We start from the raw sequence: 22,690 nt of genomic DNA, 5'->3' as shown, positions 1-22,690 counted from the left end.
CCTATGAGCCACTAATATTGATCGAGCCTGATCGAGCGCTGATTGAGCAAGTGTGCTTGAATCCAAGAGGCATGCTCCTCTGGCTCAAGAGCTAGCAGGCCCGTCAGTGCTTCTGGTTGGGAAGTCTAAGGTGCAAGGGTCCATGACTTGCAGCGGGTTACAACTACCAGAAAGGGTCTGCTTTTCACATCAGTGCCCTAGTTCAGCTCACTGGCACAGGGCATTTTGACTACCTCTTGCCTTGCTAGAGACAAACAAAAAATCCTTGACAGAAAACATCAATTGCTATGGCACGCTTAGAGAGAGAGAGCCTCCAAATGGCCCTGCTTTTCGGAAAGACGCTTCAGAAGATGTTTCAAATGACTATGCAGCGGCAGTCTAGTTGGTATAGGGGTATGATTCTCGCTTCGGGTGTGAGAGGACCTCGGTTCAAATCCCAGACAAACCCCTACCTTTATAGGTTCAGTCTGTGTTTTAAACAGGAGTATTTCTGCTTTTCACTCTTGTAAGATGTCATGTTGCAATGCAATACATGCTTTATACTGGCGTCGAGACGGTTCAGCATCATGAAGGTATGCGAGATTTCTTTGCAACTGCTTTTCTGTGCTGGAGCAGCAGTGCTCGTAGGAACATTAAATGCACAGTGCTTCTCCATGGTAATTTCGGGTCCAGTTCTGAAATCACCTCTTGGAATGAAAGTGATCCCAGTTCCTTTCTTCCGAAGGAAAGAGATCGTGTTCTGGAAGGCTCAGCTTTGAGCGTCATGAACATTGGCCCTCATCCTTGCATCCCAGTCCAATGCATAGCCACATAAAGCAAGCAGGTGTGTCTGTTTCCATAGTGTGGTGGTTCCAGTACAATGCATAGCCACATGAAGCAAGCCGGCAAGTGTGTCTGTTTGTCTAGTGTAGTGGTTATCATGCGCATCTCACATGCGAAAGGTCCCTGGTTCGAGTCGCTGGGCTTTTTCACAGTATTTGCATTTCCTGCCTCACCTGACAGGCAAGCTGAGATAAAAGAGACTGTGTCTATCCCTCACCATCGTGAGGTACTACGCTCCTGGGGCATCTGTCACAGCTCACCAAGAGGAGTTGCGCCAGCTTACGGCAGTCAGTTGCTCACTGTTTGACCTTTGCAATGAAGCCTGAGCCTACAGCATTCAAACCAGCCAAGGAAGGAAGGTACGAGAGCGAAAATAGCTTTCCTGCCCTCACCAAGAACACACACCTTGAGCAAATAAAGTACCAGACTTACAAGGCCCTATCGCCACCAGAGCATCACTTTTAGTGACGCCCCGGTGGCACTATGCACTGCGCGGTATTTACAAGATGGCGTTCAGCCACTTTTTGTGGCTTAACACCACCTTGTAAATACGGCCCCTTAGCACGCAGCGCGTTCCCTGGAAGGGGCGTGCAATGGTTGTTGTTGGGAGTGTGCCACAGCAACACCATAGCATTTTGATGCTGCTCCAGATTTAGGAGTTGGCGTAAATCTGCGTCAGCGCCAAAATCCAACGCCATCCCAGGGGTGTCGTTAGAGTGGCACACTGAGGAGAAATGTTTTCATTTCTCCTTGTTTTTGCTCTTTCTATGTGTGATGCATTCTACAGCACACATAGAAGTAAGAGCAAATCACCATTGAAGATTTTTTTTTTGGGCAGGAAGGTGTCCCTTCCTGCACAAAAACAATTTCCCCCTCAACGCAGTCATCCTTGTACCATGGTGCAAGAACGGCTGCGTTGGCGCTCAGCAGCTAATTTAGAGCTGGCGCAGGGGGAAGCACAGGGGTGCGCTGTATTCTACTAAATACGGCGCTTCCCTGCATTTTGAAAATGATGGCGCGTGGGGCTTGCAAATTTGGCACAGCGTCGCGCTTAGTCATTTTCTTGTAAATCTGGGCCAAAATGTCTAAAGGATAGAGGCTTTTTATGTCATGTTCGATGAAGACCATGCAAATGACTCTAGTCGTACTGCAGAAGAGAGCACCATGTGCAGTTTCTTGCTTTGGGATGTAGTCTCCCACTCTCTGTCACCAACCCTCCGAGCAGGGTCGGAGCCGTTGCGTTTCTGTGCCCAGGCTCGTTGGTCTAGGGGTATGATTCTCGCTTAGGGTGCGAGAGGTCCTGGGTTCAAATCCCGGACGAGCCCATTTTAGCGGAAAACAATCAAATCCTGCTCAAAATACACAACCCCTCAACATTTCTCATTCCACTCGAAGCATTGTTGCGCAAAACATATTTTTTGCCTCAGGCGAAAAATGGATTACAATGCCTTGGCTTCCTTCCTGCTTGCTCTCAGTGCGCCCTGTGTGATGATTTCTCAGGCTCTCCTTCCTGGCATTTAGGCATCAGATATTTGTCTGTCTCTGCCCGCAGCTGTGGGATTTTTCAGGACGTCTGAGTGTATGCATGCTGGCTGACACCGCTGCAATTTTCACACTTACTCCTCGCATTCCGAGCAACTGCTGATAAAGTATAGAGGAAATCGTGCAAACATATGAGGGGAACTGTGCTCCTTCAGTCAAACCAGCAAGCTTGTTTCTGTAGTGTAGTGGTTATCACGTTCGCCTCACACGCGAAAGGTCCCCGCTTCGAGACCGGGCAGAAACACTTGGCAGCAGCAGCTTTTGTGTTTGCTCCCTAAAACCTCAGTCTCTCTCAATGCACACTTAGACAGAAATGACCTTTAAAAACTTGTGACCTGTGTAAAACGTGCTTTACTATTGCAGGACGCTAAAAAGTTATCTGCATCCCTCGGTGGTCGTGCATGTGCATTGTTTCTTGTTCTGTTTTTTTTTTTTTTTCTTGGCCATGTTATATTGTGGGGCCTTTAAAGCTGTGACTTTGATAGGAACATTGCAAGCGGCAAAATCAACAAGTGCAGACTGAAGAGTCCGACCTGCACACTGTTTTGGCTGTCAGGATGGCCGAGTGGTCTAAGGCGCCACACTCAAGAGAGCTTGATCTTCAGTGAAGCTGAGCCTTCTGGTCTCTTCATGGAGGCGTGGGTTCAAATCCCACTTCTGACAGGTGTATTTTCTTCCCTTAAATCTTGCTCTGCTTGCAGAGCCAGCTCCTCACACCACTATCTTTGGAAGCTGCTGTGGCATGTGAGGAGAAATCCACCAACCCATCGGCTGGGCCCTCAATCAAAATTCTGTGTATTACTGGAAGGGGCGTCTCAGGCACACCTTCTGTTAGAGCTGCACTTTATGACAGTAACTACCATGCTGGTTTCTACTTAAGCAGTTGATTCTATCGTTTGAAGTGAGGCTCTCCTGCCACCTTTTGGGCAAAGAAGACACTGCCCCTGCAACAACACAGGCAGACAAGCTCAAACTAGGTTTCTTGGTTAGGTGGGCGGAGCATATTGGCAATGGTGCCTCCTCGTGACTTGCAATTTACATGAAGAAGACAGAGAGGCAGCTGGGAGTAGGCAGTACCCATGAACCCCTGAACACTGTCTTGCGACTAGCACACAATTCTGAAATGAGGCGGGGGAAAGGAGGTGATTTCCCCATCAAGGGCCATTCCGGGAAATCAGCCACCCTGCGTCTCCCAGGTGAGTGTTTCAGGCCTATGAGCCACTAATATAAATCTCGCCTGATCGAGCCTGATTGAGCGCTGATCAAGCAAGTGTGCTTGAATCCAAGAGGCATGCTTCTCTGGCTCAAGAGCTAGCAGGCCCTTCAGTGCTTCTGGTTGGGAAGTCTAAGGTGCAAGGGTCCATGACTTGCAGCAGGTTACAACTACCAGAAAGGGTCTGCTTTTCACATCAGTGCCCTAGTTCAGCTCACTGGCACAGGGCATTTTGACTACCTCTTGCTTTGCTAGAGACAAACAAAAAATCCTTGACAGAAAACATCAATTGCTATGGCACGCTTAGAGAGAGAGAGCCTCCAAATGGCCCTGCTTTTCGGAAAGACGCTTCAGAAGATGTTTCAAATGACTATGCAGCGGCAGTCTAGTTGGTATAGGGGTATGATTCTCGCTTCGGGTGTGAGAGGACCTCGGTTCAAATCCCAGACAAACCCCTACCTTTATAGGTTCAGTCTGTGTTTTAAACAGGAGTATTTCTGCTTTTCACTCTTGTAAGATGTCATGTTGCAATGCAATACATGCTTTATACTGGCGTCGAGACGGTTCAGCATCATGAAGGTATGCAAGATTTCTTTGCAACTGCTTTTCTGTGCTGGAGCAGCAGTGCTCGTAGGAACATTAAATGCACAGTGCTTCTCCATGGTAATTTCGGGTCCAGTTCTGAAATCACCTCTTGGAATGAAAGTGATCCCAGTTCCTTTCTTCCAAGGGAAGAGATCGTGTTCCGGAAGGCTCAGCTTTGAGCGTCATGAACATTGGCCCTCATCCTTGCATCCCAGTCCAATGCATAGCCACATAAAGCAAGCAGGTGTGTCTGTTTCCATAGTGTGGTGGTTCCAGTACAATGCATAGCCACATGAAGCAAGCCGGCAAGTGTGTCTGTTTGTGTAGTGTAGTGGTTATCATGCGCACCTCACATGCGAAAGGTCCCTGGTTCGAGTCGCTGGGCTTTTTCACAGTATTTGCATTTCCTGCCTCACCTGACAGGCAAGCTGAGATAAAAGAGACTGTGTCTATCCCTCACCATCGTGAGGTCCTACGCTCCTGGGGCATCTGTCACAGCTCACCAAGAGGAGTTGCGCCAGCTTACGGCAGTCAGTTGCTCACTGTTTGACCTTTGAAATGAAGCCTGAGCCTACAGCATTCAAACCAGCCAAGGAAGGAAGGTACGAGAGCGAAAATAGCTTTCCTGCCCTCACCAAGAACACACACCTTGAGCAAATAAAGTACCAGACTTACAAGGCCCTATCGCCACCAGAGCATCACTTTTAGTGACGCCCCGGTGGCACTATGCACTGCGCGGTATTTACAAGATGGCGTTCAGCCACTTTTTGTGGCTTAACACCACCTTGTAAATACGGCCCCTTAGCACGCAGCGCGTTCCCTGGAAGGGGCGTGCAATGGGTGTTGTTGGGAGTGTGCCACAGCAACACCATAGCATTTTGATGCTGCTCCAGATTTAGGAGTTGGCGTAAATCTGCGTCAGCGCCAAAATCCAACGCCATCCCAGGGGTGTCGTTAGAGTGGCACACTGAGGAGAAATGTTTTCATTTCTCCTTGTTTTTGCTCTTTCTATGTGTGATGCATTCTGCAGCACACATAGAAGTAAGAGCAAATCACCATTGAAGATTTTTTTTTGGGCAGGAAGGTGTCCCTTCCTGCACAAAAACAATTTGCCCCTCAACGCAGTCATCCTTGTACCATGGTGCAAGAACGGCTGCGTTGGCGCTCAGCAGCTAATTTAGAGCTGGCGCAGGGGGAAGCACAGGGGTGCGCTGTATTCTACTAAATACGGCGCTTCCCTGCATTTTGAAAATGACGGCGCGTGGGGCTTGCAAATTTGGCACAGCGTCGCGCTTAGTCATTTTCTTGTAAATCTGGGCCAAAATGTCTAAAGGATAGAGGCTTTTTATGTCATGTTCGATGAAGACCATGCAAATGACTCTAGTCGTACTGCAGAAGAGAGCACCATGTGCAGTTTCTTGCTTTGGGATGTAGTCTCCCACTCTCTGTCACCAACCCTCCGAGCAGGGTCGGAGCCGTTGCGTTTCTGTGCCCAGGCTCGTTGGTCTAGGGGTATGATTCTCGCTTAGGGTGCGAGAGGTCCCGGGTTCAAATCCCGGACGAGCCCATTTTAGCGGAAAACAATCAAATCCTGCTCAAAATACACAACCCCTCAACATTTCTCATTCCACTCGAAGCATTGTTGCGCAAAACATATTTTTTGCCTCAGGCGAAAAATGGATTACAATGCCTTGGCTTCCTTCCTGCTTGCTCTCAGTGTGCCCTGTGTGATGATTTCACAGGCTCTCCTTCCTGGCATTTAGGCATCAGATATTTGTCTGTCTCTGCCCGCAGCTGTGGGATTTTTCAGGACGTCTGAGTGTATGCATGCTGGCTGACACCGCTGCAATTTTCACACTTACCCCTCGCATTCCGAGCAACTGCTGATAAAGTATAGAGGAAATCGTGCAAACATATGAGGGGAACTGTGCTCCTTCAGTCAAACCAGCAAGCTTGTTTCTGTAGTGTAGTGGTTATCACGTTTGCCTCACACGCGAAAGGTCCCCGGTTCGAGACTGGGCAGAAACACTTGGCAGCAGCTTTTGTGTTTGCTCCCTAAAACCTCAGTCTCTCTCAATGCACACTTAGACAGAAATGACCTTTAAAAACTTGTGACCTGTGTAAAACGTGCTTTACTATTGCAGGACGCTAAAAAGTTATCTGCATCCCTCGGTGGTCGTGCATGTGCATTGTTTCTTGTTCTGTTTTTTTTTTTTTTTCTTGGCCATGTTATATTGTGGGGCCTTTAAAGCTGTGACTTTGATAGGAACATTGCAAGCGGCAAAATCAACAAGTGCAGACTGAAGAGTCCGACCTGCACACTGTTTTGGCTGTCAGGATGGCCGAGTGGTCTAAGGCGCCAGACTCAAGAGAGCTTGATCTTCAGTGAAGCTGAGCCTTCTGGTCTCTTCATGGAGGCGTGGGTTCAAATCCCACTTCTGACAGGTGTATTTTCTTCCCTTAAATCTTGCTCTGCTTGCAGAGCCAGCTCCTCACACCACTATCTTTGGAAGCTGCTGTGGCATGTGAGGAGAAATCCACCAACCCATCGGCTGGGCCCTCAATCAAAATTCTGTGTATTACTGGAAGGGGCGTCTCAGGCACACCTTCTGTTAGAGCTGCACTTTTAGACAGTAACTACCATGCTGGTTTCTACTTAAGCAGTTGATTCTATCGTTTGAAGTGAGGCTCTCCTGCCACCTTTTGGGCAAAGAAGACACTGCCCCTGCAACAACACAGGCAGACAAGCTCAAACTAGGTTTCTTGGTTAGGTGGGCGGAGCATATTGGCAATGGTGCCTCCTCGTGACTTGCAATTTACATGAAGAAGACAGAGAGGCAGCTGGGAGTAGGCAGTACCCATGAACCCCTGAACACTGTCTTGCGACTAGCACACAATTCTGAAATGAGGCGGGGAAAAGGAGGTGATTTCCCCATCAAGGGCCATTCCGGGAAATCAGCCACCCTGCGTCTCCCAGGTGAGTGTTTCAGGCCTATGAGCCACTAATATTGATCGAGCCTGATCGAGCGCTGATTGAGCAAGTGTGCTTGAATCCAAGAGGCATGCTCCTCTGGCTCAAGAGCTAGCAGGCCCGTCAGTGCTTCTGGTTGGGAAGTCTAAGGTGCAAGGGTCCATGACTTGCAGCGGGTTACAACTACCAGAAAGGGTCTGCTTTTCACATCAGTGCCCTAGTTCAGCTCACTGGCACAGGGCATTTTGACTACCTCTTGCCTTGCTAGAGACAAACAAAAAATCCTTGACAGAAAACATCAATTGCTATGGCACGCTTAGAGAGAGAGAGCCTCCAAATGGCCCTGCTTTTCGGAAAGACGCTTCAGAAGATGTTTCAAATGACTATGCAGCGGCAGTCTAGTTGGTATAGGGGTATGATTCTCGCTTCGGGTGTGAGAGGACCTCGGTTCAAATCCCAGACAAACCCCTACCTTTATAGGTTCAGTCTGTGTTTTAAACAGGAGTATTTCTGCTTTTCACTCTTGTAAGATGTCATGTTGCAATGCAATACATGCTTTATACTGGCGTCAAGACGGTTCAGCATCATGAAGGTATGCGAGATTTCTTTGCAACTGCTTTTCTGTGCTGGAGCAGCAGTGCTCGTAGGAACATTAAATGCACAGTGCTTCTCCATGGTAATTTCGGGTCCAGTTCTGAAATCACCTCTTGGAATGAAAGTGATCCCAGTTCCTTTCTTCCAAGGGAAGAGATCGTGTTCCGGAAGGCTCAGCTTTGAGCGTCATGAACATTGGCCCTCATCCTTGCATCCCAGTCCAATGCATAGCCACATAAAGCAAGCAGGTGTCTGTTTCCATAGTGTGGTGGTTCCAGTACAATGCATAGCCACATGAAGCAAGCCGGCAAGTGTGTCTGTTTGTCTAGTGTAGTGGTTATCATGCGCACCTCACATGCGAAAGGTCCCTGGTTCGAGTCGCTGGGCTTTTTCACAGTATTTGCATTTCCTGCCTCACCTGACAGGCAAGCTGAGATAAAAGAGACTGTGTCTATCCCTCACCATCGTGAGGTACTACGCTCCTGGGGCATCTGTCACAGCTCACCAAGAGGAGTTGCGCCAGCTTACGGCAGTCAGTTGCTCACTGTTTGACCTTTGCAATGAAGCCTGAGCCTACAGCATTCAAGCCAGCCAAGGAAGGAAGGTACGAGAGCGAAAATAGCTTTCCTGCCCTCACCAAGAACACACACCTTGAGCAAATAAAGTGCCAGACTTACAAGGCCCTATCGCCACCGGAGCATCACTTTTAGTGACGCCCCGGTGGCACTATGCACTGCGCGGTATTTACAAGATGGCGTTCAGCCACTTTTTGTGGCTTAACACCACCTTGTAAATACGGCCCCTTAGCACGCAGCGCGTTCCCTGGAAGGGGCGTGCAATGGGTGTTGTTGGGAGTGTGCCACAGCAACACCATAGCATTTTGATGCTGCTCCAGATTTAGGAGTTGGCGTAAATCTGCGTCAGCACCAAAATCCAACGCCATCCCAGGGGTGTCGTTAGAGTGGCGCACTGAGGAGAAATGTTTTCATTTCTCCTTGTTTTTGCTCTTTCTATGTGTGATGCATTCTGCAGCACACATAGAAGTAAGAGCAAATCACCATTGAAGATTTTTTTTTTGGGCAGGAAGGTGTCCCTTCCTGCACAAAAACAATTTCCCCCTCAACGCAGTCATCCTTGTACCATGGTGCAAGAACGGCTGCGTTGGCGCTCAGCAGCTAATTTAGAGCTGGCGCAGGGGGAAGCACAGGGGTGCGCTGTATTCTACTAAATACGGCGCTTCCCTGCATTTTGAAAATGACGGCGCGTGGGGCTTGCAAATTTGGCATAGCGTCGCGCTTAGTCATTTTCTTGTAAATCTGGGCCAAAATGTCTAAAGGATAGAGGCTTTTTATGTCATGTTCGATGAAGACCATGCAAATGACTCTAGTCGTACTGCAGAAGAGAGCACCATGTGCAGTTTCTTGCTTTGGGATGTAGTCTCCCACTCTCTGTCACCAACCCTCCGAGCAGGGTCGGAGCCGTTGCATTTCTGTGCCCAGGCTTGTTGGTCTAGGGGTATGATTCTCGCTTAGGGTGCGAGAGGTCCCAGGTTCAAATCCCGGACGAGCCCATTTTAGCGGAAAACAATCAAATCCTGCTCAAAATACACAACCCCTCAACATTTCTCATTCCACTCGAAGCATTGTTGCGCAAAACATATTTTTTGCCTCAGGCGAAAAATGGATTACAATGCCTTGGCTTCCTTCCTGCTTGCTCTCAGTGCGCCCTGTGTGATGATTTCACAGGCTCTCCTTCCTGGCATTTAGGCATCAGATATTTGTCTGTCTCTGCCCGCAGCTGTGGGATTTTTCAGGACGTCTGAGTGTATGCATGCTGGCTGACACAGCTGCAATTTTCACACTTACCACTCGCATTCCGAGCAACTGCTGATAAAGTATAGAGGAAATCGTGCAAACATATGAGGGGAACTGTGCTCCTTCAGTCAAACCAGCAAGCTTGTTTCTGTAGTGTAGTGGTTATCACGTTCGCCTCACACGCGAAAGGTCCCCGGTTCGAGACTTGGCAGCAGCAGCAGCTTTTGTGTTTGCTCCCTAAAACCTCAGTCTCTCTCAATGCACACTTAGACAGAAATGACCTTTAAAAACTTGTGACCTGTGTAAAACGTGCTTTACTATTGCAGGACGCTAAAAAGTTATCTGCATCCCTCGGTGGTCGTGCATGTGCATTGTTTCTTGTTCTGTTTTTTTTTTTTTTTCTTGGCCATGTTATATTGTGGGGCCTTTAAAGCTGTGACTTTGATAGGAACATTGCAAGCGGCAAAATCAACAAGTGCAGACTGAAGAGTCCGACCTGCACACTGTTTTGGCTGTCAGGATGGCCGAGTGGTCTAAGGCGCCAGACTCAAGAGAGCTTGATCTTCAGTGAAGCTGAGCCTTCTGGTCTCTTCATGGAGGCGTGGGTTCAAATCCCACTTCTGACAGGTGTATTTTCTTCCCTTAAATCTTGCTCTGCTTGCAGAGCCAGCTCCTCACACCACTATCTTTGGAAGCTGCTGTGGCATGTGAGGAGAAATCCACCAACCCATCGGCTGGGCCCTCAATCAAAATTCTGTGTATTACTGGAAGGGGCGTCTCAGGCACACCTTCTGTTAGAGCTGCACTTTTAGACAGTAACTACCATGCTGGTTTCTACTTAAGCAGTTGATTCTATTGTTTGAAGTGAGGCTCTCCTGCCACCTTTTGGGCAAAGAAGACACTGCCCCTGCAACAACACAGGCAGACAAGCTCAAACTAGGTTTCTTGGTTAGGTGGGCGGAGCATATTGGCAATGGTGCCTCCTCGTGACTTGCAATTTACATGAAGAAGACAGAGAGGCAGCTGGGAGTAGGCAGTACCCATGAACCCCTGAACACTGTCTTGCGACTAGCACACAATTCTGAAATGAGGCGGGGGAAAGGAGGTGATTTCCCCATCAAGGGCCATTCCGGGAAATCAGCCACCCTGCGTCTCCCAGGTGAGTGTTTCAGGCCTATGAGCCACTAATATTGATCGAGCCTGATCGAGCGCTGATTGAGCAAGTGTGCTTGAATCCAAGAGGCATGCTCCTCTGGCTCAAGAGCTAGCAGGCCCGTCAGTGCTTCTGGTTGGGAAGTCTAAGGTGCAAGGGTCCATGACTTGCAGCGGGTTACAACTACCAGAAAGGGTCTGCTTTTCACATCAGTGCCCTAGTTCAGCTCACTGGCACAGGGCATTTTGACTACCTCTTGCCTTGCTAGAGACAAACAAAAAATCCTTGACAGAAAACATCAATTGCTATGGCACGCTTAGAGAGAGAGAGCCTCCAAATGGCCCTGCTTTTCGGAAAGACGCTTCAGAAGATGTTTCAAATGACTATGCAGCGGCAGTCTAGTTGGTATAGGGGTATGATTCTCGCTTCGGGTGTGAGAGGACCTCGGTTCAAATCCCAGACAAACCCCTACCTTTATAGGTTCAGTCTGTGTTTTAAACAGGAGTATTTCTGCTTTTCACTCTTGTAAGATGTCATGTTGCAATGCAATACATGCTTTATACTGGCGTCGAGACGGTTCAGCATCATGAAGGTATGCGAGATTTCTTTGCAACTGCTTTTCTGTGCTGGAGCAGCAGTGCTCGTAGGAACATTAAATGCACAGTGCTTCTCCATGGTAATTTCGGGTCCAGTTCTGAAATCACCTCTTGGAATGAAAGTGATCCCAGTTCCTTTCTTCCAAGGGAAGAGATCGTGTTCCGGAAGGCTCAGCTTTGAGCGTCATGAACATTGGCCCTCATCCTTGCATCCCAGTCCAATGCATAGCCACATAAAGCAAGCAGGTGTGTCTGTTTCCATAGTGTGGTGGTTCCAGTACAATGCATAGCCACATGAAGCAAGCCGGCAAGTGTGTCTGTTTGTCTAGTGTAGTGGTTATCATGCGCACCTCACATGCGAAAGGTCCCTGGTTCGAGTCGCTGGGCTTTTTCACAGTATTTGCATTTCCTGCCTCACCTGACAGACAAGCTGAGATAAAAGAGACTGTGTCTATCCCTCACCATCGTGAGGTACTACGCTCCTGGGGCATCTGTCACAGCTCACCAAGAGGAGTTGCGCCAGCTTACGGCAGTCAGTTGCTCACTGTTTGACCTTTGCAATGAAGCCTGAGCCTACAGCATTCAAGCCAGCCAAGGAAGGAAGGTACGAGAGCGAAAATAGCTTTCCTGCCCTCACCAAGAACACACACCTTGAGCAAATAAAGTGCCAGACTTACAAGGCCCTATCGCCACCGGAGCATCACTTTTAGTGACGCCCCGGTGGCACTATGCACTGCGCGGTATTTACAAGATGGCGTTCAGCCACTTTTTGTGGCTTAACACCACCTTGTAAATACGGCCCCTTAGCACGCAGCGCGTTCCCTGGAAGGGGCGTGCAATGGGTGTTGTTGGGAGTGTGCCACAGCAACACCATAGCATTTTGATGCTGCTCCAGATTTAGGAGTTGGCGTAAATCTGCGTCAGCACCAAAATCCAACGCCATCCCAGGGGTGTCGTTAGAGTGGCGCACTGAGGAGAAATGTTTTCATTTCTCCTTGTTTTTGCTCTTTCTATGTGTGATGCATTCTGCAGCACACATAGAAGTAAGAGCAAATCACCATTGAAGATTTTTTTTTGGGGCAGGAAGGTGTCCCTTCCTGCACAAAAACAATTTCCCCCTCAACGCAGTCATCCTTGTACCATGGTGCAAGAACGGCTGCGTTGGCGCTCAGCAGCTAATTTAGAGCTGGCGCAGGGGGAAGCACAGGGGTGCGCTGTATTCTACTAAATACGACGCTTCCCTGCATTTTGAAAATGACGGCGCGTGGGGCTTGCAAATTTGGCACAGCGTCGCGCTTAGTCATTTTCTTGTAAATCTGGGCCAAAATGTCTAAAGGATAGAGGCTTTTTATGTCATGTTCGATGAAGACCATGCAAATGACTCTAGTCGTACTGCAGAAGAGAGCACCATGTGCAGTTTCTTGCTTTGGGATGTAGTCTCCCACTCTCTGTCACCAACCCTCCGAGCAGGGTCGGAGCCGTTGCATTTCTGTGCCCAGGCTCGTTGGTCTAGGGGTATGATTGTCGCTTAGGGAGCGAGAGGTCCCAGGTTCAAATCCCGGACGAGCCCATTTTAGCGGAAAACAATCAAATCCTGCTCAAAATACACAACCCCTCAACATTTCTCATTCCACTCGAAGCATTGTTGCGCAAAACATATTTTTTGCCTCAGGCGAAAAATGGATTACAATGCCTTGGCTTCCTTCCTGCTTGCTCTCAGTGCGCCCTGTGTGATGATTTCACAGGCTCTCCTTCCTGGCATTTAGGCATCAGATATTTGTCTGTCTCTGCCCGCAGCTGTGGGATTTTTCAGGACGTCTGAGTGTATGCATGCTGGCTGACACAGCTGCAATTTTCACACTTACCCCTCGCATTCCGAGCAACTGCTGATAAAGTATAGAGGAAATCGTGCAAACATATGAGGGGAACTGTGCTCCTTCAGTCAAACCAGCAAGCTTGTTTCTGTAGTGTAGTGGTTATCACGTTCGCCTCACACGCGAAAGGTCCCCGGTTCGAGACTGGGCAGAAACACTTGGCAGCAGCAGCAGCTTTTGTGTTTGCTCCCTAAAACCTCAGTCTCTCTCAATGCACACTTAGACAGAAATGACCTTTAAAAACTTGTGACCTGTGTAAAACGTGCTTTACTATTGCAGGACGCTAAAAAGTTATCTGCATCCCTCGGTGGTCGTGCATGTGCATTGTTTCTTGTTCTGTTTTTTTTTTTTTTTCTTGGCCATGTTATATTGTGGGGCCTTTAAAGCTGTGACTTTGATAGGAACATTGCAAGCGGCAAAATCAACAAGTGCAGACTGAAGAGTCCGACCTGCACACTGTTTTGGCTGTCAGGATGGCCGAGTGGTCTAAGGTGCCAGACTCAAGAGAGCTTGATCTTCAGTGAAGCTGAGCCTTCTGGTCTCTTCATGGAGGCGTGGGTTCAAATCCCACTTCTGACAGGTGTATTTTCTTCCCTTAAATCTTGCTCTGCTTGCAGAGCCAGCTCCTCACACCACTATCTTTGGAAGCTGCTGTGGCATGTGAGGAGAAATCCACCAACCCATCGGCTGGGCCCTCAATCAAAATTCTGTGTATTACTGGAAGGGGCGTCTCAGGCACACCTTCTGTTAGAGCTGCACTTTTAGACAGTAACTACCATGCTGGTTTCTACTTAAGCAGTTGATTCTATCGTTTGAAGTGAGGCTCTCCTGCCACCTTTTGGGCAAAGAAGACACTGCCCCTGCAACAACACAGGCAGACAAGCTCAAACTAGGTTTCTTCGTTAGGTGGGCGGAGCATATTGGCAATGGTGCCTCCTCGTGACTTGCAATTTACATGAAGAAGACAGAGAGGCAGCTGGGAGTAGGCAGTACCCATGAACCCCTGAACACTGTCTTGCGACTAGCACACAATTCTGAAATGAGGCGGGGGAAAGGAGGTGATTTCCCCATCAAGGGCCATTCCGGGAAATCAGCCACCCTGCGTCTCCCAGGTGAGTGTTTCAGGCCTATGAGCCACTAATATAAATCTCGCCTGATCGAGCGCTGATCGAGCAAGTGTGCTTGAATCCAAGAGGCATGCTCCTCTGGCTCAAGAGCTAGCAGGCCCTTCAGTGCTTCTGGTTGGGAAGTCTGCATGACTTGCAGCGGGTTACAACTACCAGAAAGGGTCTGCTTTTCACATCAGTGCCCTAGTTCAGCTCACTGGCACAGGGCATTTTGACTACCTCTTGCCTTGCTAGAGACAAACAAAAAATCCTTGACAGAAAACATCAATTGCTATGGCACGCTTAGAGAGAGAGAGCCTCCAAATGGCCCTGCTTTTCGGAAAGACGCTTCAGAAGATGTTTCAAATGACTATGCAGCGGCAGTCTAGTTGGTATAGGGGTATGATTCTCGCTTCGGGTGTGAGAGGACCTCGGTTCAAATCCCAGACAAACCCCTACCTTTATAGGTTCAGTCTGTGTTTTAAACAGGAGTATTTATGCTTTTCACTCTTGTAAGATGTCATGTTGCAATGCAATACATGCTTTATACTGGCGTCGAGGCGGTTCAGCATCATGAAGGTATGCGAGATTTCTTTGCAACTGCTTTTCTGTGCTGGAGCAGCAGTGCTCGTAGGAACATTAAATGCACAGTGCTTCTCCATGGTAATTTCGGGTCCAGTTCTGAAATCACCTCTTGGAATGAAAGTGATCCCAGTTCCTTTCTTCCAAGGGAAGAGATCGTGTTCCGGAAGGCTCAGCTTTGAGCGTCATGAACATTGGCCCTCATCCTTGCATCCCAGTCCAATGCATAGCCACATAAAGCAAGCAGGTGTGTCTGTTTTCATAGTGTGGTGGTTCCAGTACAATGCATAGCCACATGAAGCAAGCCGGCAAGTGTGTCTGTTTGTCTAGTGTAGTGATTATCATGCGCACCTCACATGCGAAAGGTCCCTGGTTCGAGTCGCTGGGCTTTTTCACAGTATTTGCATTTCCTGCCTGACAGGCAAGCTGAGATAAAAGAGACTGTGTCTATCCCTCACCATCGTGAGGTACTACGCTCCTGGGGCATCTGTCACAGCTCACCAAGAGGAGTTGCGCCAGCTTACGGCAGTCAGTTGCTCACTGTTTGACCTTTGCAATGAAGCCTGAGCCTACAGCATTCAAGCCAGCCAAGGAAGGAAGGTACGAGCGCGAAAATAGCTTTCCTGCCCTCACCAAGAACACACACCTTGAGCAAATAAAGTGCCAGACTTACAAGGTCCTATCGCCACCGGAGCATCACCTTTAGTGACGCCCCGGTGGCACTATGCACTGCGCGGTATTTACAAGATGGCGTTCAGCCACTTTTTGTGGCTTAACACCACCTTGTAAATACGGCCCCTTAGCATGCAGCGCGTTCCCTGGAAGAGGCGTGCAATGGGTGTTGTTGGGAGTGTGCCACAGCAACACCATAGCATTTTGATGCTGCTCCAGATTTAGGAGTTGGCGTAAATCTGCGTCAGCACCAAAATCCAACGCCATCCCAGGGGTGTCGTTAGAGTGGCGCACTGAGGAGAAATGTTTTCATTTCTCCTTGTTTTTGCTCTTTCTATGTGTGATGCATTCTGCAGCACACATAGAAGTAAGAGCAAATCACCATTGAAGATTTTTTTTTTGGGCAGGAAGGTGTCCCTTCCTGCACAAAAACAATTTCCCCCTCAACGCAGTCATCCTTGTACCATGGTGCAAGAACGGCTGCGTTGGCGCTCAGCAGCTAATTTAGAGCTGGCGCAGGGGGAAGCACAGGGGTGCGCTGTATTCTACTAAATACGGCGCTTCCCTGCATTTTGAAAATGACGGCACGTGGGGCTTGCAAATTTGGCACAGCGTCGCGCTTAGTCATTTTCTTGTAAATCTGGGCCAAAATGTCTAAAGGATAGAGGCTTTTTATGTCATGTTCGATGAAGACCATGCAAATGACTCTAGTCGTACTGCAGAAGAGAGCACCATGTGCAGTTTCTTGCTTTGGGATGTAGTCTCCCACTCTCTGTCACCAACCCTCCGAGCAGGGTCGGAGCCGTTGCGTTTCTGTGCCCAGGCTCGTTGGTCTAGGGGTATGATTCTCGCTTAGGGTGCGAGAGGTCCCAGGTTCAAATCCCGGACGAGCCCATTTTAGCGGAAAACAATCAAATCCTGCTCAAAATACACAACCCCTCAACATTTCTCATTCCACTCAAAGCATTGTTGCGCAAAACATATTTTTTGCCTCAGGCGAAAAATGGATTACAATGCCTTGGCTTCCTTCCTGCTTGCTCTCAGTGCGCCCTGTGTGATGATTTCACAGGCTCTCCTTCCTGGCATTTAGGCATCAGATATTTGTCTGTCTCTGCCCGCAGCTGTGGGATTTTTCAGGACGTCTGAGTGTATGCATGCTGGCTGACACCGCTGCAATTTTCACACTTACCCCTCGCATTCCGAGCAACTGCTGATAAAGTATAGAGGAAATCGTGCAAACATATGAGGGGAACTGTGCTCCTTCAGTCAAACCAGCAAGCTTGTTTCTGTAGTGTAGTGGTTATCACGTTCGCCTCACACGCGAAAGGTCCCCGGTTCGAGACCGGGCAGAAACACTTGGCAGCAGCAGCTTTTGTGTTTGCTCCCTAAAACCTCAGTCTCTCTCAATGCACACTTAGACAGAAATGACCTTTAAAAACTTGTGACCTGTGTAAAACGTGCTTTACTATTGCAGGACGCTAAAAAGTTATCTGCATCCCTCGGTGGTCGTGCATGTGCATTGTTTCTTGTTCTGTTTTTTTTTTTTTTTCTTGGCCATGTTATATTGTGGGGCCTTTAAAGCTGTGACTTTGATAGGAACATTGCAAGCGGCAAAATCAACAAGTGCAGACTGAAGAGTCCGACCTGCACACTGTTTTGGCTGTCAGGATGGCCGAGTGGTCTAAGGTGCCAGACTCAAGAGAGCTTGATCTTCAGTGAAGCTGAGCCTTCTGGTCTCTTCATGGAGGCGTGGGTTCAAATCCCACTTCTGACAGGTGTATTTTCTTCCCTTAAATCTTGCTCTGCTTGCAGAGCCAGCTCCTCACACCACTATCTTTGCAAGCTGCTGTGGCATGTGAGGAGAAATCCACCAACCCATCGGCTGGGCCCTCAATCAAAATTCTGTGTATTACTGGAAGGGGCCTCTCAGGCACACCTTCTGTTAGAGCTGCACTTTATGACAGTAACTACCATGCTGGTTTCTACTTAAGCAGTTGATTCTATCGTTTGAAGTGAGGCTCACCTGCCACCTTTTGGGCAAAGAAGACACTGCCCCTGCAACAACACAGGCAGACAAGCTCAAACTAGGTTTCTTGGTTAGGTGGGCGGAGCATATTGGCAATGGTGCCTCCTCGTGACTTGCAATTTACATGAAGAAGACAGAGAGGCAGCTGGGAGTAGGCAGTACCCATGAACCCCTGAACACTGTCTTGCGACTTGCACACAATTCTGAAATGAGGCGGGGGAAAGGAGGTGATTTCCCCATCAAGGGCCATTCCGGGAAATCAGCCACCCTGCGTCTCCCAGGTGAGTGTTTCAGGCCTATGAGCCACTAATATAAATCTCGCCTGATTGAGCGCTGATCGAGCAAGTGTGCTTGAATCCAAGAGGCATGCTCCTCTGGCTCAAGAGCTAGCAGGCCCTTCAGTGCTTCTGGTTGGGAAGTCTAAGGTGCAAGGGTCCATGACTTGCAGCGGGTTACAACTACCAGAAAGGGTCTGCTTTTCACATCAGTGCCCTAGTTCAGCTCACTGGCACAGGGCATTTTGACTACCTCTTGCCTTGCTAGAGACAAACAAAAAATCCTTGACAGAAAACATCAATTGCTATGGCACGCTTAGAGAGAGAGAGCCTCCAAATGGCCCTGCTTTTCGGAAAGACGCTTCAGAAGATGTTTCAAATGACTATGCAGCGGCAGTCTAGTTGGTATATGGGTATGATTCTCGCTTCGGGTGTGAGAGGACCTCAGTTCAAATCCCAGACAAACCCCTACCTTTATAGGTTCAGTCTGTGTTTTAAACAGGAGTATTTATGCTTTTCACTCTTGTAAGATGTCATGTTGCAATGCAATACATGCTTTATACTGGCATCGAGACGGTTCAGCATCATGAAGGTATGCGAGATTTCTTTGCAACTGCTTTTCTGTGCTGGAGCAGCAGTGCTCGTAGGAACATTAAATGCACAGTGCTTCTCCATGGTAATTTCGGGTCCAGTTCTGAAATCACCTCTTGGAATGAAAGTGATCCCAGTTCCTTTCTTCCAAGGGAAGAGATCGTGTTCCGGAAGGCTCAGCTTTGAGCGTCATGAACATTGGCCCTCATCCTTGCATCCCAGTCCAATGCATAGCCACATAAAGCAAGCAGGTGTGTCTGTTTTCATAGTGTGGTGGTTCCAGTACAATGCATAGCCACATGAAGCAAGCCGGCAAGTGTGTCTGTTTGTCTAGTGTAGTGGTTATCATGCGCACCTCACATGCGAAAGGTCCCTGGTTCGAGTCGCTGGGCTTTTTCACAGTATTTGCATTTCCTGCCTGACAGGCAAGCTGAGATAAAAGAGACTGTGTCTATCCCTCACCATCGTGAGGTACTACGCTCCTGGGGCATCTGTCACAGCTCACCAAGAGGAGTTGCGCCAGCTTACGGCAGTCAGTTGCTCACTGTTTGACCTTTGCAATGAAGCCTGAGCCTACAGCATTCAAGCCAGCCAAGGAAGGAAGGTACGAGCGCGAAAATAGCTTTCCTGCCCTCACCAAGAACACACACCTTGAGCAAATAAAGTGCCAGACTTACAAGGTCCTATCGCCACCGGAGCATCACCTTTAGTGACGCCCCGGTGGCACTATGCACTGCGCGGTATTTACAAGATGGCGTTCAGCCACTTTTTGTGGCTTAACACCACCTTGTAAATACGGCCCCTTAGCACGCAGCGCGTTCCCTGGAAGAGGCGTGCAATGGGTGTTGTTGGGAGTGTGCCACAGCAACACCATAGCATTTTGATGCTGCTCCAGATTTAGGAGTTGGCGTAAATCTGCGTCAGCACCAAAATCCAACGCCATCCCAGGGGTGTCGTTAGAGTGGCGCACTGAGGAGAAATGTTTTCATTTCTCCTTGTTTTTGCTCTTTCTATGTGTGATGCATTCTGCAGCACACATAGAAGTAAGAGCAAATCACCATTGAAGATTTTTTTTTTGGGCAGGAAGGTGTCCCTTCCTGCACAAAAACAATTTCCCCCTCAACGCAGTCATCCTTGTACCATGGTGCAAGAACGGCTGCGTTGGCGCTCAGCAGCTAATTTAGAGCTGGCGCAGGGGGAAGCACAGGGGTGCGCTGTATTCTACTAAATACGGCGCTTCCCTGCATTTTGAAAATGACGGCGCGTGGGGCTTGCAAATTTGGCACAGCGTCGCGCTTAGTCATTTTCTTGTAAATCTGGGCCAAAATGTCTAAAGGATAGAGGCTTTTTATGTCATGTTCGATGAAGACCATGCAAATGACTCTAGTCGTACTGCAGAAGAGAGCACCATGTGCAGTTTCTTGCTTTGGGATGTAGTCTCCCACTCTCTGTCACCAACCCTCCGAGCAGGGTCGGAGCCGTTGCGTTTCTGTGCCCAGGCTCGTTGGTCTAGGGGTATGATTCTCGCTTAGGGTGCGAGAGGTCCCAGGTTCAAATCCCGGACGAGCCCATTTTAGCGGAAAACAATCAAATCCTGCTCAAAATACACAACCCCTCAACATTTCTCATTCCACTCAAAGCATTGTTGCGCAAAACATATTTTTTGCCTCAGGCGAAAAATGGATTACAATGCCTTGGCTTCCTTCCTGCTTGCTCTCAGTGCGCCCTGTGTGATGATTTCACAGGCTCTCCTTCCTGGCATTTAGGCATCAGATATTTGTCTGTCTCTGCCCGCAGCTGTGGGATTTTTCAGGACGTCTGAGTGTATGCATGCTGGCTGACACCGCTGCAATTTTCACACTTACCCCTCGCATTCCGAGCAACTGCTGATAAAGTATAGAGGAAATCATGCAAACATATGAGGGGAACTGTGCTCCTTCAGTCAAACCAGCAAGCTTGTTTCTGTAGTGTAGTGGTTATCACGTTCGCCTCACACGCGAAAGGTCCCCGGTTCGAGACCGGGCAGAAACACTTGGCAGCAGCAGCTTTTGTGTTTGCTCCCTAAAACCTCAGTCTCTCTCAATGCACACTTAGACAGAAATGACCTTTAAAAACTTGTGACCTGTGTAAAACGTGCTTTACTATTGCAGGACGCTAAAAAGTTATCTGCATCCCTCGGTGGTCGTGCATGTGCATTGTTTCTTGTTCTGTTTTTTTTTTTTTTTCTTGGCCATGTTATATTGTGGGGCCTTTAAAGCTGTGACTTTGATAGGAACATTGCAAGCGGCAAAATCAACAAGTGCAGACTGAAGAGTCCGACCTGCACACTGTTTTGGCTGTCAGGATGGCCGAGTGGTCTAAGGCGCCAGACTCAAGAGAGCTTGATCTTCAGTGAAGCTTGAGCCTTCTGGTCTCTTCATGGAGGCGTGGGTTCAAATCCCACTTCTGACAGGTGTATTTTCTTCCCTTAAATCTTGCTCTGCTTGCAGAGCCAGCTCCTCACACCACTATCTTTGGAAGCTGCTGTGGCATGTGAGGAGAAATCCACCAACCCATCGGCTGGGCCCTCAATCAAAATTCTGTGTATTACTGGAAGGGGCGTCTCAGGCACACCTTCTGTTAGAGCTGCACTTTATGACAGTAACTACCATGCTGGTTTCTACTTAAGCAGTTGATTCTATCGTTTGAAGTGAGGCTCACCTGCCACCTTTTGGGCAAAGAAGACACTGCCCCTGCAACAACACAGGCAGACAAGCTCAAACTAGGTTTCTTGGTTAGGTGGGCGGAGCATATTGGCAATGGTGCCTCCTCGTGACTTGCAATTTACATGAAGAAGACAGAGAGGCAGCTGGGAGTAGGCAGTACCCATGAACCCCTGAACACTGTCTTGCGACTTGCACACAATTCTGAAATGAGGCGGGGGAAAGGAGGTGATTTCCCCATCAAGGGCCATTCCGGGAAATCAGCCACCCTGCGTCTCCCAGGTGAGTGTTTCAGGCCTATGAGCCACTAATATTGATCAAGCCTGATCGAGCGCTGATCGAGCAAGTGTGCTTGAATCCAAGAGGCATGCTCCTCTGGCTCAAGAGCTAGCAGGCCCTTCAGTGCTTCTGGTTGGGAAGTCTAAGGTGCAAGGGTCCATGACTTGCAGCGGGTTACAACTACCAGAAAGGGTCTGCTTTTCACATCAGTGCCCTAGTTCAGCTCACTGGCACAGGGCATTTTGACTACCTCTTGCCTTGGTAGAGACAAACAAAAAATCCTTGACAGAAAACATCAATTGCTATGGCACGCTTAGAGAGAGAGAGCCTCCAAATGGCCCTGCTTTTCGGAAAGACGCTTCAGAAGATGTTTCAAATGACTATGCAGCGGCAGTCTAGTTGGTATAGGGGTATGATTCTCGCTTCGGGTGTGAGAGGACCTCAGTTCAAATCCCAGACAAACCCCTACCTTTATAGGTTCAGTCTGTGTTTTAAACAGGAGTATTTCTGCTTTTCACTCTTGTAAGATGTCATGTTGCAATGCAATACATGCTTTATACTGGCGTCGAGACGGTTCAGCATCATGAAGGTATGCGAGATTTCTTTGCAACTGCTTTTCTGTGCTGGAGCAGCAGTGCTCGTAGGAACATTAAATGCACAGTGCTTCTCCATGGTAATTTCGGGTCCAGTTCTGAAATCACCTCTTGGAATGAAAGTGATCCCAGTTCCTTTCTTCCAAGGGAAGAGATCGTGTTCCGGAAGGCTCAGCTTTGAGCGTCATGAACATTGGCCCTCATCCTTGCATCCCAGTCCAATGCATAGCCACATAAAGCAAGCAGGTGTGTCTGTTTCCATAGTGTGGTGGTTCCAGTACAATGCATAGCCACATGAAGCAAGCCGGCAAGTGTGTCTGTTTGTCTAGTGTAGTGGTTATCATGCGCACCTCACATGCGAAAGGTCCCTGGTTCGAGTCGCTGGGCTTTTTCACAGTATTTGCATTTCCTGCCTCACCTGACAGGCAAGCTGAGATAAAAGAGACTGTGTCTATCCCTCACCATCGTGAGGTACTACGCTCCTGGGGCATCTGTCACAGCTCACCAAGAGGAGTTGCGCCAGCTTACGGCAGTCAGTTGCTCACTGTTTGACCTTTGCAATGAAGCCTGAGCCTACAGCATTCAAAGCAGCCAAGGAAGGAAGGTACGAGAGCGAAAATAGCTTTCCTGCCCTCACCAAGAACACACACCTTGAGCAAATAAAGTGCCAGACTTACAAGGCCCTATCGCCACCGGAGCA

At 48.7% G+C, this 22,690-nt stretch overlaps 11 non-coding genes across 11 annotated transcripts; all 11 read left to right on the top strand.

Moving 5' to 3' along the window:
• Positions 1-2,075: 2,075 nt before the first annotated feature.
• TRNAP-AGG (transfer RNA proline (anticodon AGG)) lies at positions 2,076-2,147 on the top strand. The gene has a single exon. It is a non-coding gene; the product is annotated as a tRNA-Pro (tRNA).
• Positions 2,148-2,535: 388 nt separating this feature from the next.
• TRNAV-CAC (transfer RNA valine (anticodon CAC)) lies at positions 2,536-2,608 on the top strand. Its single transcript has one exon. It is a non-coding gene; the product is annotated as a tRNA-Val (tRNA).
• A 3,049-nt stretch (positions 2,609-5,657) lies between these two features.
• On the top strand, positions 5,658-5,729 carry TRNAP-AGG (transfer RNA proline (anticodon AGG)). Its single transcript has one exon. It is a non-coding gene; the product is annotated as a tRNA-Pro (tRNA).
• A 765-nt stretch (positions 5,730-6,494) lies between these two features.
• Positions 6,495-6,606, top strand: TRNAL-CAA (transfer RNA leucine (anticodon CAA)). Its single transcript has 2 exons — positions 6,495-6,532; positions 6,561-6,606. It is a non-coding gene; the product is annotated as a tRNA-Leu (tRNA).
• A 3,449-nt stretch (positions 6,607-10,055) lies between these two features.
• TRNAL-CAA (transfer RNA leucine (anticodon CAA)) lies at positions 10,056-10,167 on the top strand. Its single transcript has 2 exons — positions 10,056-10,093; positions 10,122-10,167. It is a non-coding gene; the product is annotated as a tRNA-Leu (tRNA).
• A 3,081-nt stretch (positions 10,168-13,248) lies between these two features.
• TRNAV-CAC (transfer RNA valine (anticodon CAC)) lies at positions 13,249-13,321 on the top strand. Its single transcript has one exon. It is a non-coding gene; the product is annotated as a tRNA-Val (tRNA).
• A 3,025-nt stretch (positions 13,322-16,346) lies between these two features.
• TRNAP-AGG (transfer RNA proline (anticodon AGG)) lies at positions 16,347-16,418 on the top strand. The gene has a single exon. It is a non-coding gene; the product is annotated as a tRNA-Pro (tRNA).
• Positions 16,419-16,806: 388 nt separating this feature from the next.
• On the top strand, positions 16,807-16,879 carry TRNAV-CAC (transfer RNA valine (anticodon CAC)). Its single transcript has one exon. It is a non-coding gene; the product is annotated as a tRNA-Val (tRNA).
• A 3,035-nt stretch (positions 16,880-19,914) lies between these two features.
• On the top strand, positions 19,915-19,986 carry TRNAP-AGG (transfer RNA proline (anticodon AGG)). Its single transcript has one exon. It is a non-coding gene; the product is annotated as a tRNA-Pro (tRNA).
• Positions 19,987-20,374: 388 nt separating this feature from the next.
• TRNAV-CAC (transfer RNA valine (anticodon CAC)) lies at positions 20,375-20,447 on the top strand. Its single transcript has one exon. It is a non-coding gene; the product is annotated as a tRNA-Val (tRNA).
• A 307-nt stretch (positions 20,448-20,754) lies between these two features.
• TRNAL-CAA (transfer RNA leucine (anticodon CAA)) lies at positions 20,755-20,867 on the top strand. Its single transcript has 2 exons — positions 20,755-20,792; positions 20,822-20,867. It is a non-coding gene; the product is annotated as a tRNA-Leu (tRNA).
• The last annotated feature ends 1,823 nt before the right edge of the window (positions 20,868-22,690 follow it).

This window comes from Pleurodeles waltl, chromosome 10, assembly GCF_031143425.1.
Source record: "Pleurodeles waltl isolate 20211129_DDA chromosome 10, aPleWal1.hap1.20221129, whole genome shotgun sequence".
Taxonomy (NCBI): domain Eukaryota; kingdom Metazoa; phylum Chordata; class Amphibia; order Caudata; family Salamandridae; genus Pleurodeles; species Pleurodeles waltl.
This window is presented reverse-complemented; position numbering and strand designations above follow the sequence as displayed.